The sequence below is a fragment of the Adiantum capillus-veneris genome, chromosome 9, assembly GCF_014529385.1.
Source record: "Adiantum capillus-veneris isolate H3 chromosome 9, ASM1452938v2, whole genome shotgun sequence".
NCBI classification, from domain to species: domain Eukaryota; kingdom Viridiplantae; phylum Streptophyta; class Polypodiopsida; order Polypodiales; family Pteridaceae; genus Adiantum; species Adiantum capillus-veneris.
This window is the reverse complement of record NC_140939.1, coordinates 145433511-145445698: the sequence shown is the minus strand read 5'-3', so window position 1 is coordinate 145445698 and position 12188 is coordinate 145433511. Positions and strand designations below refer to the sequence as shown.

Genomic DNA, 12188 nt, shown 5'->3' with positions numbered 1-12188 from the left:
GAGCGTTCTCACCCTAACCCTTGTCTTCAAGATGGAAGACTATGTGATTGCATCTGGGAGAGACACCCTCATCTTGCATTCGTCAAAAATAGAAAAGAGTTTCTTGGCCTTACCCAAGTTGTTCATATCCCACAATCAATGCCTTCCAAGAGACAACATCATGGACATGAAGCTCCTCAAGCACTTTTTATGCTTGATGAAGTGCACCACATCTGGCATACATGTCGAGCAAGGCGATGCCAAGCACAATGTCTTCTTTCAACAACGTGTGACTAACCATAGAATCATGAGTTCTTTTGCCCATGTTAGATTCTTGTGTAATGCTACATGCCTTCAAGGTGCGAGTGTACATGATTGCATTTGGAGAGATGCCCTCTCTTTGCATCTGCTAAAAACAGCTCACAACTTCCTAACCATGTCCCTTGCATTTAAGATGCAAGCGTATGTGATTGCATCTGGAGTGAAAACCCTCGCTTTGCATCTATTGAAAACAACATAGAGCTTCTTGACCCTGCCCAACTTGGGCATAACCCACAATCATTGCATTCCAACAGACAACATCCCAAACAAGAAGCCCCTCAAGTACTTTTCGTGCTCTATGAAGTGCACCACATTTGGCATGTTTCAACTCAATGCCAAGTGTATGTGATTGCATCTAGAGAGACATCCTCGCTTCCAATCTACCGAAAATAGCCGAGAGCTTCTTGGCCCTACCCAACTTTGGCATATCCCAAATTCAGTGCATTCCAAGAGATGACATCTCGGACAAGAAGCCTGTTTAGCACTTTTTATATTTTATGAAGTGCACCACATCTAGCATACATGTTGACCAAGGAAGTGCCAAGAACGATATTTTCTTTCAACAACCATTGTCTAACAATATCATCATGAATTATTTTGGCCATATCAACCTCTTGAGCACCACCTACAATCAGTGTATTCAAAGAGACGACATCCTGGATAGGATTGCAAGTGTACGTGATTGCATTTGGAGAGATGTCCTCACTCTGCATTTGTTGAAAACGACCAAGAGCTTCCTCACCTTGACCCTTGCTTTCAAGATGCAAGCATATGTGATTGCAATTGGAGATACTAGTCATTTTCCCTTTGCCAAAAACAGCCCATAGCTTCTTGGCCCTGCTCAAGTTGGGCACATCCCACAATCAATGTATTCCAAGAGACAACATCCCAGATAGGAAGCTCGTCAAGAAATTTTTGTGCTTAATGAAGTGCATCACATCTCGCATACATGTCCAATAAGGCAGAGCCAAGCACGACAATTTCTTTCAACAACCCGTGACTAACCATATCATTATGAATGGTTTTTCCCATATCAGCATCTTATGTAGTGCCACAACCTTCAAGATGCGAGTGTACATGATTGCATTTGGAGAGATGCCCTCTAGATCTACATCTACTAAAAACATCCCAAAGCTCCTTGGCCATGACCCTTGCATTCAAGATGCAAGCGTATGTGATTGCATAAGGAGTGAAAATCCTCGCTTGGCATCCAACCAAAAACATCCAAGAGCTTCTTTACCCCACCCAAGTTAGGCATATCCCGCAATCGGTACATTCCAAGAGACAACATCCATATATGAAGCTCCTCAAGTGCTTTTTGTGCTTAATGAAGTGTAGGCATACATGTTGACCAAGGAAATGCCAAGCATACGTGATTGCATCTATAGAGACACCATCGCTTCACATCTGCCAAAAACTGCCTACCTTTGAGGTGTATGCAATCAAAGCCTTTTTGGAAGCATGAATTATGAAAATTGACGCTATATGCAATGCCCTATTTGGAAAGTTGAAGGCCACCAACAATGCCCTTATGGAGGTGCTGCACAATGTCCTCATGACAATAGCCCACAAAGATCCTAAGCAACCTTATCCAAGTTGTGACACATTAACAACAACAAGCATATACTTTGAATGAGAGAAACATTAATGTGAAAAGGAAGTACATGGCTACGTGAAAGCAGCAGCCATGCAATTTCAAATTTCTTGAATTAACAATATCTATGTGTAAATATTTGTCAGTTTACACCTAGCCATAAGGGTTGTCTTGTTCTTTGCAAAACAGTGAGTGTCACAAACTGATGACGTGGTAGCTAGAAGTGCAGACGTGGACAACTTTACAGACACCCAAGACATGTGCTAGCATGCTGATATGGAAAGCCATGCAGGATCTTGCAAAATGCACTGACAAGTGTTGACGTGGTAGCGTATGGATTTTTGCATTTTTCACTGGTAACTTTTGGGCCAGTAGCTCTTGAGTTTGAATCTTTTCATGTATTGCTTTTGAGAGCACTTGGGGCCTTTAAAATGTACTTTGAGGGCCTCCTGAACTCAGATTGGCTGATAAGCATCTACGTAGAGAGGAACCTCAGACTTTGTACTTTGCTCAAGCGATAATATGAAAATAACACCAAAAGCAACGTTAGACTTTGAGGCCAATACATTTGGGCACGAAACTAGTCTGGGTTGTGTTGACTCTAGTTGAACTGTGGTAAAGTTTTGTGAAGTTTTTTCAAGTGATTCTCTCGTGTTCATGCCAGATTTTTGACTTGGGGAGTCCAAGTTTGTCCCAGTGGTATCAAGAGATGTTTGCTTGTCATTTCCAAGTCGTGCATCATACACACTTTGTCATGTGCGATATGTTCCTCAGGTGAGATAGAGTCTGATCTGAGTGAGATAGCTAGAAAACAGTGGATGTCGTTAGTGCTTTTAGAGCATTCTTTCTAGATGCACTGAAAATCACTAGTGATTGTGAGGGGAGCATGTAGTGGCTTGATCTATCCATTGCCTATACCTAAGGTTCGAGATGGCTCGATCTCGATTGGTAGCAGACATGTCAGCAAGAGACCATGCGAATCTCCTTCACGGATCTCCAATATTGTCCTAATTGAAACTTTATCTAAATGGAAGGCCAAATAGATTGTGGGCTCACCTAGAAACAAGAATTTAGATAAATAAGGAGCTTGTTAGCTTTCTTAGTAACAGGCGTGTGCTTTTCTCAAAGCATACCAATCCTACCAAAGAGTAGACAGAGCACTTCGGTGCTTCCAAAGTTTACTGGAAATTCTATTAAAGAATATTTGTGTCTTGACCCCAGACTTAGTAGCCACTCCCACCCTTTAGATACAATGTTGTAGCTAATGCCTTAAGTCGCATGCATGACATCAATGCTCTTTCATTTACAAAAATTCAAAGTGAGTTTCTTAAATATCTAAGGGGTCAGTGTGAACATGATAAGTCTCTCTCATGTAGGTAGTCATGTCCTTTAGCAAGATCTCACCCACTCACATGAAAGTGGTTTTCAAGGCTTCATATCCAAATCCTCTTTTTCAAGTGATGCACTGACTCGTTGGAAACATTGTTCCTTTGGAAAGGGGTACCTGCTCCACAAGGGGAGAGTATGTGTACCAACGAACTCCAACACATAATGCTGCATCTTATATGATTGTCATGATAGTCCTAGTGCAGGTCACCCTAGGATATATAAGACCTATGCACTCATCCATAGACAATTTTTTTGGCATCATATGCATCAGTATGTTCAAGATTATGTAGCTAAAACTGCCAAAAGTGCCAAGTTAATAAGGTAGAACAATTAAATACATGAGGACTCTTACATCCTTTAGAGATTCTCAAAGAAAAGTGGGAAAGTATCTTGATGGATTTAGTTTCAGGACTGCCTACTACTAACTGTGGACATGATTTTCATAAGGATTTTGGTTGATGGTCTTACTAAGATGTGTAGGTTTATACCGACAAAGACTACTATAAAGCTCCTTCAAAACTAACAAAACTATATGTGGAGAATGTTTATAAGTTGTATGGTAGTATTGTAAGTGATTGTGATCGCAAGTTTAATAGTCATTTTTGGTGTGCAGTGTTACAAGATGTATGGTTTACCGAGTAGTATTGTAAGTGATTGTGATCGCAAGTTTAACTGTCATTTTTGGTGTGCAGTGCTCCATAAGGTAGTTACTCAACTAAGTTTGAGTATGGCGGATCATCTTACAACAAGTGGTTAAATCAAAAGGTTAAACCAAGTATTGGAAGACATGTTATGAATCTATCTTAGCAAGAAGAAAAAAATTTGGGAAGACTATTTTCCCATTCAAAAATTTTCTTACAATAGTATTAAACATGTTTCTATAGGTTTTAGTCCTTTTATGCTCATGTATGGTTATCAACCCCATTCACCAATTTTTTTCGGGTTGTCCACATAGAAGATCTTGCAAGTCAAGGAGTTTCTAGATGATCATATGTCTATGTTATGACAAGCTTGTTTAAATGTTAAACAAGATCAACATTGATACCGTAAGTTTTGTTGGGGGTTTCATCATTGCATAGCTCCAATGACCAACAAAATTATCAATCCAGAGAGATGAGCTACCTGGATATGGCATGGAAACACTCACACGATTAGTGAGATAATCATGGAAACATGAATGGTTGACTCTATGAGGTGAGCTTCTCGGCCTATGGAGGAGCTAAGCCACAATGATGGGCAATCTCCACATCCACTTCTCTTCACCTCCAATCAACCCAGTCACACACACTAACGATTGCAAGACACACACAACACTAATCCTATCATGCAACACACTAATCGCAAGCACACACACATAGATCTATCGAGCACCACACTCCAATCAAACCTACATGTACACACAAGAAAGAGAGGGCAATCACACAATATTAAAGAGGTATTAACCAGTTAAGATCTAGCTAATCTAAGCATTATAGACAATCATAAGAAGTATGAGAGAGGCATAGTGAAAGAGAATTAAGCATTGATTAGTGTTAACCAAGTTACATGAGCAAGGAGAAGCTCAAGGACTCCATAGCCACACACCTCAAGAGATCTCACCAAAGAGTACTCTCAACCAATGAGCTTGAGAACCCTCTTTTCTTTTGTACTGCCTTATATACCTAGGGTAAAAATATGCAATGTCCGGGCACCCAAGGTCTTTAGGGCCCCACCACTTACTGAATATGCTACCTAGACACACTAACTGACCTGTTCTTTACAGCTTGGAACTCCCATTGAGCTTGTAACACATTAAAATATTACAATGGCTTGAAATACTTAGGATATTTACAATACGTGACCATTTTGGGAAAATGTACAAAATGTGTAACTCTAATCTTTACTGCTTGTTCATATTGATCTTTGATGTGCATCCGTATGTCTTTGGTCTTTAGTAGCTCTTGTTAACTGATGTTGACTCAGTTAACGTTCCCCCCTTCTGATTTAAGTGCTTGTCCTCGGGCACTGTTGAAAAGTGTCCGTGGAAGCTGTGGAAGGTTTTTGATTGGTTGTTGATATGCTGATTGTCTTCATTTGTCATTGAATTTGTTGATGAGGTTCAATCTGGTGCAGCATCTTCATTGGTCCAAATATGTCTGATGTGAGAGATGATGTTGCATTTGTCCGTTGTAATAGCATGATGATGAAGCTACTATTTATTTATGAAAAGTATATACAAGGGAAGTAGAATGACGAGGTTCTAAATTAGGGTCTAATACTTGGATAACCAAAGGAAAAAACCTAAGTGGGAAAAAGTGACTTTGGGATAAGCGCATTATTGGAGTACTTATTAGCATGGAAAATATTAATAAAGTACTCAAGGGATTATTTGCTAATAGATATGGAATCAAAAAGGCAGCAAATATGAGAGGGTAGCATGATGGAACATTGGTTTGCCTGTTGTAGTCCACTCAAGGTGCACAAGTGGAAGCAAAAAAGAGTATCTAATGCATATGTCCAATGGTGGGACATCCTATATATGCATACACAGAAATGCATGGAAAACAATATGTTGTGCAAGAAAGATTTGGATGGGTTCTTCAAGAAGATGGTGTAGCTATAAGAGCATATGACATGGCTTTGCAAACTGGCACCCCTTCAAGAATGGTTTTTATTGTCGAGGATATGTGTTCTCATCTTATTGTGCACTGTGCATGAGTGTTGGACTCTACGACACTCCACCATTTGTAAGTTAATAGACTTCGACTCTTATGCTCATCTCATCCAGCATGAGCGACATGACTTAGATAGGTTCAACTCTTCCAGCTTGAGCGTAAGCCTAATAATAACTATGACTCTTAGCACATAGTTTAATATGACTTGAAGCTTTGGGACTAATGCTTTGCTCATTTTATGGCTCAACGGCCCGGATTCTGACTATTCCAAAGCGTGTTTTTTTCACCTTGGTGACTTGAATTTTCATATTCTTTTGCTTACTACAAACATTTCTTCATATAAAAGTAAGCTTGAATCCTCAAAAATAGGATTAGTGAAGGACCAAGTTGGCATTGAAGGTTTCTTTATCCATACTTGTTTTATCATCTTTGAGTTTGCATTCATGTTGGTTGGATTGTCCTTCTTTGACAGTGAAGACTCCATTATCTGTTTGATTCTACCATTGGGTGTGTTGATAGGAGTCTTTGATGTTGTTGTAGGCCTTTGTTCATTGTCGGCATTTGGCTTTTGACTAGGAGCATTGGAAGTCTTAGGAATCCAAATCTCTTGATGACCTTTGTATCTCCTTTGTTGACTTTGCTTTGCTCTAGGTCTGATTGAGTTCCTGAGATCTAGTGTAGTTGCAATTGGCTTATGGTTGACTGGTAGCCAAATCTTTGTATACCCTGTGTAAAATCCTTGTCCAAGAGGAACATTCTTTGAGGTCTGTCTCTGTTCTGTATCCTCTTGAGAGTTGTGGTGTACTTTAGCATCTTTCAATGTTTTTCTATTGTATACCTGCTTCTTAGGTATCCTAGGATCTTGTCAAGGTTGATACCTTGTGGGCCTTCTTTCTTGGGAGGGTCCTGACTTCACTTCATATGCTCTAACCTGCAGTTTTGGTACCCATATCTGTCTGTTACCTCCATAGTACTCTTGTTCTTTTAAGCTCCATTGTGATGCTATCCATCCCATGTGTTTGTCTTTATGTGTTGATTTCTTGTCTTTAATCCAAACCGGATCATTGACTTTGACTAAACTGCTTGTAACAAACAATTTCTTGACCTTCCTTTGATTTCTTGAATACTTTGGCTGATATACCTTTGCTTTTTTGGGTGTCTCCTTAGAGGTTTCAATTGGGTCAGTAATTGACTTTAAGTTTTGAAAGCCTGACTTGCTAGAAGTATTTGATCCACAAGGGTTATTTGATGTAGAGATATACGATGTCACACCTTTCTTGCTAATCCGTGGAAGTTCCATGTTAGCTTTACCTTTGTCTGCAACATTTGTCTCTGATTCTTGTAACTTCTGCGACTCTGAATCTAGCATTTACGGTACTTGTAAATGCTGTTGGCTACCTCTTGGAAAAGAGAGTATTAGCATTTTATCTTCTTTGTAGGCCTTGTGTTGATCTAAGCACCGATTTCCAAGGATGACATTTGCAAGCATTTCCTTTGAAGGCTTCACCTGAAACTTTACCTGCTCTTCATGATTATGGATGCTAAGGGTAGCAACCATTTCTTATTTACTTGTAGCCTTACACATGATTTCTCTATTATTTGGTTTTCCCTGAGTAATCTCTAGAATACTCTGGATGTTTTCTGCAACCATATTGCACTTTGCTTCTTTATCCAATAGAGCATTACATCTGACACTTGCTCCTTGTGTACTGCTGAGAAATATAGCTATTCTCATTGGAGGTTCTATTGAAGATTTTTGTCCTGCTTTTGTCATGGTCTCGTCTTGATCTAAATGTGTCTCTATGGAAGGTGTCTTGAGACTCTGTTTTCCAATCTGACTTACATCGGCTGATTCGGATGGCAATGAGTGATTGATATTTGGACTTCCTATTGATTCCTGGTTGTGTGCAACTCCGTTCTTCTTAACTTCTGGCTTTGGTTGCATTCTTTGATCAATAGCTATCATGGTTTCTCTTTGCTCTGTTTGATCTGCACTTCTTGTTGCCTGATCTGCTTCTAGCTCTTCTGAAGTTCTATCCAATGGAGATGAATCATCTTCAATAAGATCTACTTTGATATCAGTCTCCATTTTAGTTGTGCTTGAGAACCTTGTGCTGTCGTCTGCGGGTGACCAGTCTTAATCTTCATTCTTTGTTGTCTCTGAAGACTGCATCTTCATTTAATTATGTATCTCTAATATCTTCTGGGCCATTGGCATTCCCATCATTATGTTATCTGGCATATCTTTTGCTGTGATCACATGGAATTGAGCTATGATGATCTGTGAACTTACTTCAACGGTGGTGGAGATGATTCCCCATCATTCTATTTGTTTGTTTCCTGATATGCTCACAAATTCAGGAGCATCTTCCAGCTACGGTTGGCCACATCTTTTCCAAGTGCGAAAGGACATGAGGTTCTTATCTAACTGAAAATCTAGCTTTGACAACTTTTCTTCATTTTCACCAACAATGTTGCACTTGATCGTCTTAGGATTTGTGTCTAAATTGACTGCTTTTGTTGTAGTAGCGTCCTTTGGTTGAGCTTTATCTACATTTCTTTGCTTTGATCACCTGCTTCAATAGATGTTGGCTCCATTGGCTGTAATATTGCACTTTTTATCCGCAACTGATGAGCATTGTCCACCTGCATCTGAGTAACCCTTGATCTTAGAAGATCCACTGTACTTTCTGGCAGAATCTGCCTCTTTGGAGGAGATTTTGGTGGTGATTTGTGTAGCTTTCTGGACTTTAGCTCCCATTGACTTTGACTTTTCTACCACCTGTTCTGGCAGCTTGAGGCTTTGCATCATCTTCAAATAGTCTTTGACTTCAGTCGGGCCATCTCTGTAGGGTTTTGTACAAGGTCATGAACCTGTTGGTATTCATTACCATTTGCATCTTGATATGCATATGTGAGCTTGGTCACATGTAACTGTTTGAATACTATTGGACTTGTCGGCTTTTGACTCTGACTTGTGGAGATCAACTGAAACTTCTGTCCTTGATGATCTTCATAGAGTCATTTATCTGTAGGACTCTGATGGAATCTGGTTCAATTGATAACTTCCAACAACCATATGATCTTTCAATGGTTTTTGCCTTGAAGAGGTCTGTTGGCTAGAAGCTCTAAATCGGTGTAGCATTTCTTGGTGCATAAGCCGAGCTTGATGGATTTACAACTCCCTTCTTCCTAGGGTGATCAATATAGCTTGCTTGCAAGATTCAGAATTGTTTGGCTCTGGTTTATTAGTCTCACCTTTTGGGACTGTGAAGATAGTAGCACTATTGATGTTTGGCATGTGTAAGCCTTCTGTATAGTTTCCTATGTATCTCCTTGAAACATGACAAATTATTCCCCAAGTCAAGCTGTAAGTAGCATTATCTTTGCTCTGATATTGTCTATCCCATGGGTCTCCTATGATATGAGCTTCTGTGGTTTCAAGACCCAAGGCATCATAGATGCTAGACTCTGTCTATATCTACGACTATTTTGATCAAAGTATATGCTGGTTGGGGTACAACATCGAAGCTTGATTTCCGATGGAGGAGAGTTTGGCTCTAAACAGATTTCTGTGTTCACTTGGGTAATATCCTTCAGCTCTAGAGAGGATGGTCTATTATAGATTCTTTCCTCTAAAATAAACCATCCCTTCTGATCTATCACTGGACGCACTTCTATGAGCTAGTATGTGGGCCATTCAAACACTGGTTGATCCTTTTTGTATAGTTTTCCTTTTTGGTCTACATAGTATGTATATGAATTATGTGTACCATATAAAGCTAACATCATTCTATTTGATGTGTCCCTTAGACTCGTGAATGATTGCATACTTGTGGCAGTGGATTCAGAATCATTTGCAAACCTAACAGTCTTTTCAACATTCGGTGATATCTTGACATCTTGACCAAATTCATGCAGGAATTTGTTGTTCAAAGAATCGATTTGAAGCTTTTCAGGCGAGTGTGCATCTCTATGCTGATTTTGAACTTGCACTGATTTTACTGGTGCATCCAATGGTAATACAAAATCATTTGATTGCATTAAAAGTGACGAGTTAAATGCACTTGCATAGAGATTTGCATTTCCAATTTGCTATGTATCTTGCTTGGCAGTTGATATGTCCCTATTGTCTGGATTTCTTGGACAATCTTAAGCAAAATGTCCACCTTTTTGTCCACAATCTGAGCAATACGCCATGACTGGTGGTATTTCAATTTGTTCTATCATGCCGACAACTTGCCAAGTTGTCGGCATCTTCTTTTAAAACACTAAGCATCAAGATGTAGACTGCTCCATCTTGACCTTTGTACTGTCTTTGACTTGGTTCTCCAATTAGACTAGCTTTTTTGGTTGATCTGTTGGATCTCCATTTCTGGTTCTCGACTATAGATCTGACCACTATAATCCATGTACAATAATCCTGATTGCATATGCACCAATTGTATGTTTTGCTGGCTTGTGCAGATTTCTGGATAACCACTTGGCTCAATTTTTTGCACCTCTATCTGCACTTCATCTTTGAGCTTGCAATACCTGGCTCCACTGAAGTCTGCGAACATCTGGGAGTTCTCTAAATCTGGTTTTACTTTGATCAATAGGATCGTGGCTCCTGTGTTGCTTTTACTGCTCATTAAGTATATATGGCCTTCTGAATTTGAGTCCATATTGATTGGTTCTGTAAAAACTATCTCCTAGCAGATTTTGGTGTTGATTAGCAAAATTTTTGTTGTGTGTACTAGCCTAATCTGCAATCACATGTGGGTTGTGTCCCTGCTCATGTGACGAGAAGCTATTATGCAGTGCAATTACTTGCACTTGCCAATTTCTAGTTTGCCAAACTTTTGAATTTTATCTGCCCCTCAAACGGCTTTGAGTTGGTGGTTTTCTCACTTTTTCTGACTGTTTCGTTGTTTACTCGGTTTTTTCCAGGCTGTTGTTCTCTATTTTTGCTTTCTTTGCGGTACACTCCCAGCTTTTCTTTCATTTCACTTGTCCGCTTTTGCACGGTTTGTTTGGTGTGATACTCCGGCTTTGCTTTTTTGGCACTTTTGATGACTTTCTTTTTATTTTAATTAATTTTTTATGAAATTTTGAATTTTCTAATATCTTCTTTGGTATTTTTTGGGAAGATTTTGATTTTTTTAATATAATTTTTCTCTGAATTTGTGATTTTTTTGATAATTTTCTAATTTTTTTGTGAATTTTCTAAGTTTTTGCTTGAAGTTTGGAATTTTTAAAGGTTTTATGAATTTTGTGATTTATTGGGATTTTTCTGATCAATTTTTGAATTTTTATGGATTTGTTTTGAGTTTTTCTTTTAAAATTTGATTTATCTGTGAGTTTTTTTATTTTCTGTGATTTAGTGGTGAATTTTTGGATTTTTTTAAATTTATGTGTGGAATGTTTTATTTTTTATGATTTTTTGTGTTTTTGTGAATTATCAGATCAAATTTTTTAGTTTCTTTTTTTATGAATTTTATACGAGGTTTTTATTTCTTTTTTGTGAATTTTCTACAAATTTTTATTTTTTTTTACAAATTTTCTATTTTTTGTGAATTTTCTATGGGTTTTTCTATTTTTTATTTTTTTAAAAATAAATTTATGAATCCATTTTTTAATTAAATTTTTATTGGATTTTTTGATTTTCTAATGGTTTTATGTTTTTTAATGTTTTTTGTGATTTTGTGATTTTTTATTGAAGTTTTTCTTATTTTTTATTTTAATTATTTTTAGAAGTGTTTTGTAATTAATATATATATATTCGGTGACTTATTTATATTAACAAATAATTAAAAATAAAATAAATACTTTAGCTGCCTTACCTGGCGCCTACACGGCGTTGACAGTGCTGACGGCGGCCAACTCTGGCAACGTTGAGTTCGGAGATTCTGCAGGGCACAGCGAGGGCAGGGTTTGGCGTGTAGCGCAGGGCAGAACGACGGGCCAGTAAGGCGGAATGTGCGCGCGCGCGCGCGAGAGAGAGAGAGAGAGAGAGAGAGAGAGAGAGAGAGAGAGAGAGAGAGAGAGAGAGAGAGAGAGAGAGAGAGAGAGAGAGAGAGAGAGAGAGAGAGAGAGAGAGAGAGAGAGAGAGAGAGAGAGAGAGAGAGAGAGAGAGAGAGAGAGAGAGACGGCTGTTAGCGCCGATTCGGCAAAACCTGGGGAGGGTGTGGGTGAGTGTGTGTGTGTGTGTTAATGGTGGCGTTCACACGCAGAGGACGACAGTCATGGCGGGGTCTTGGCGTACAGTA

The 12188-nt window shown here is 38.9% G+C and overlaps 1 pseudogene; it reads left to right on the top strand.

Annotated features, from left to right (window-relative positions):
• The first annotated feature begins 286 nt into the window (after positions 1 to 286).
• Positions 287 to 964, top strand: LOC147451316 (uncharacterized; annotated as a pseudogene).
• The last annotated feature ends 11224 nt before the right edge of the window (positions 965 to 12188 follow it).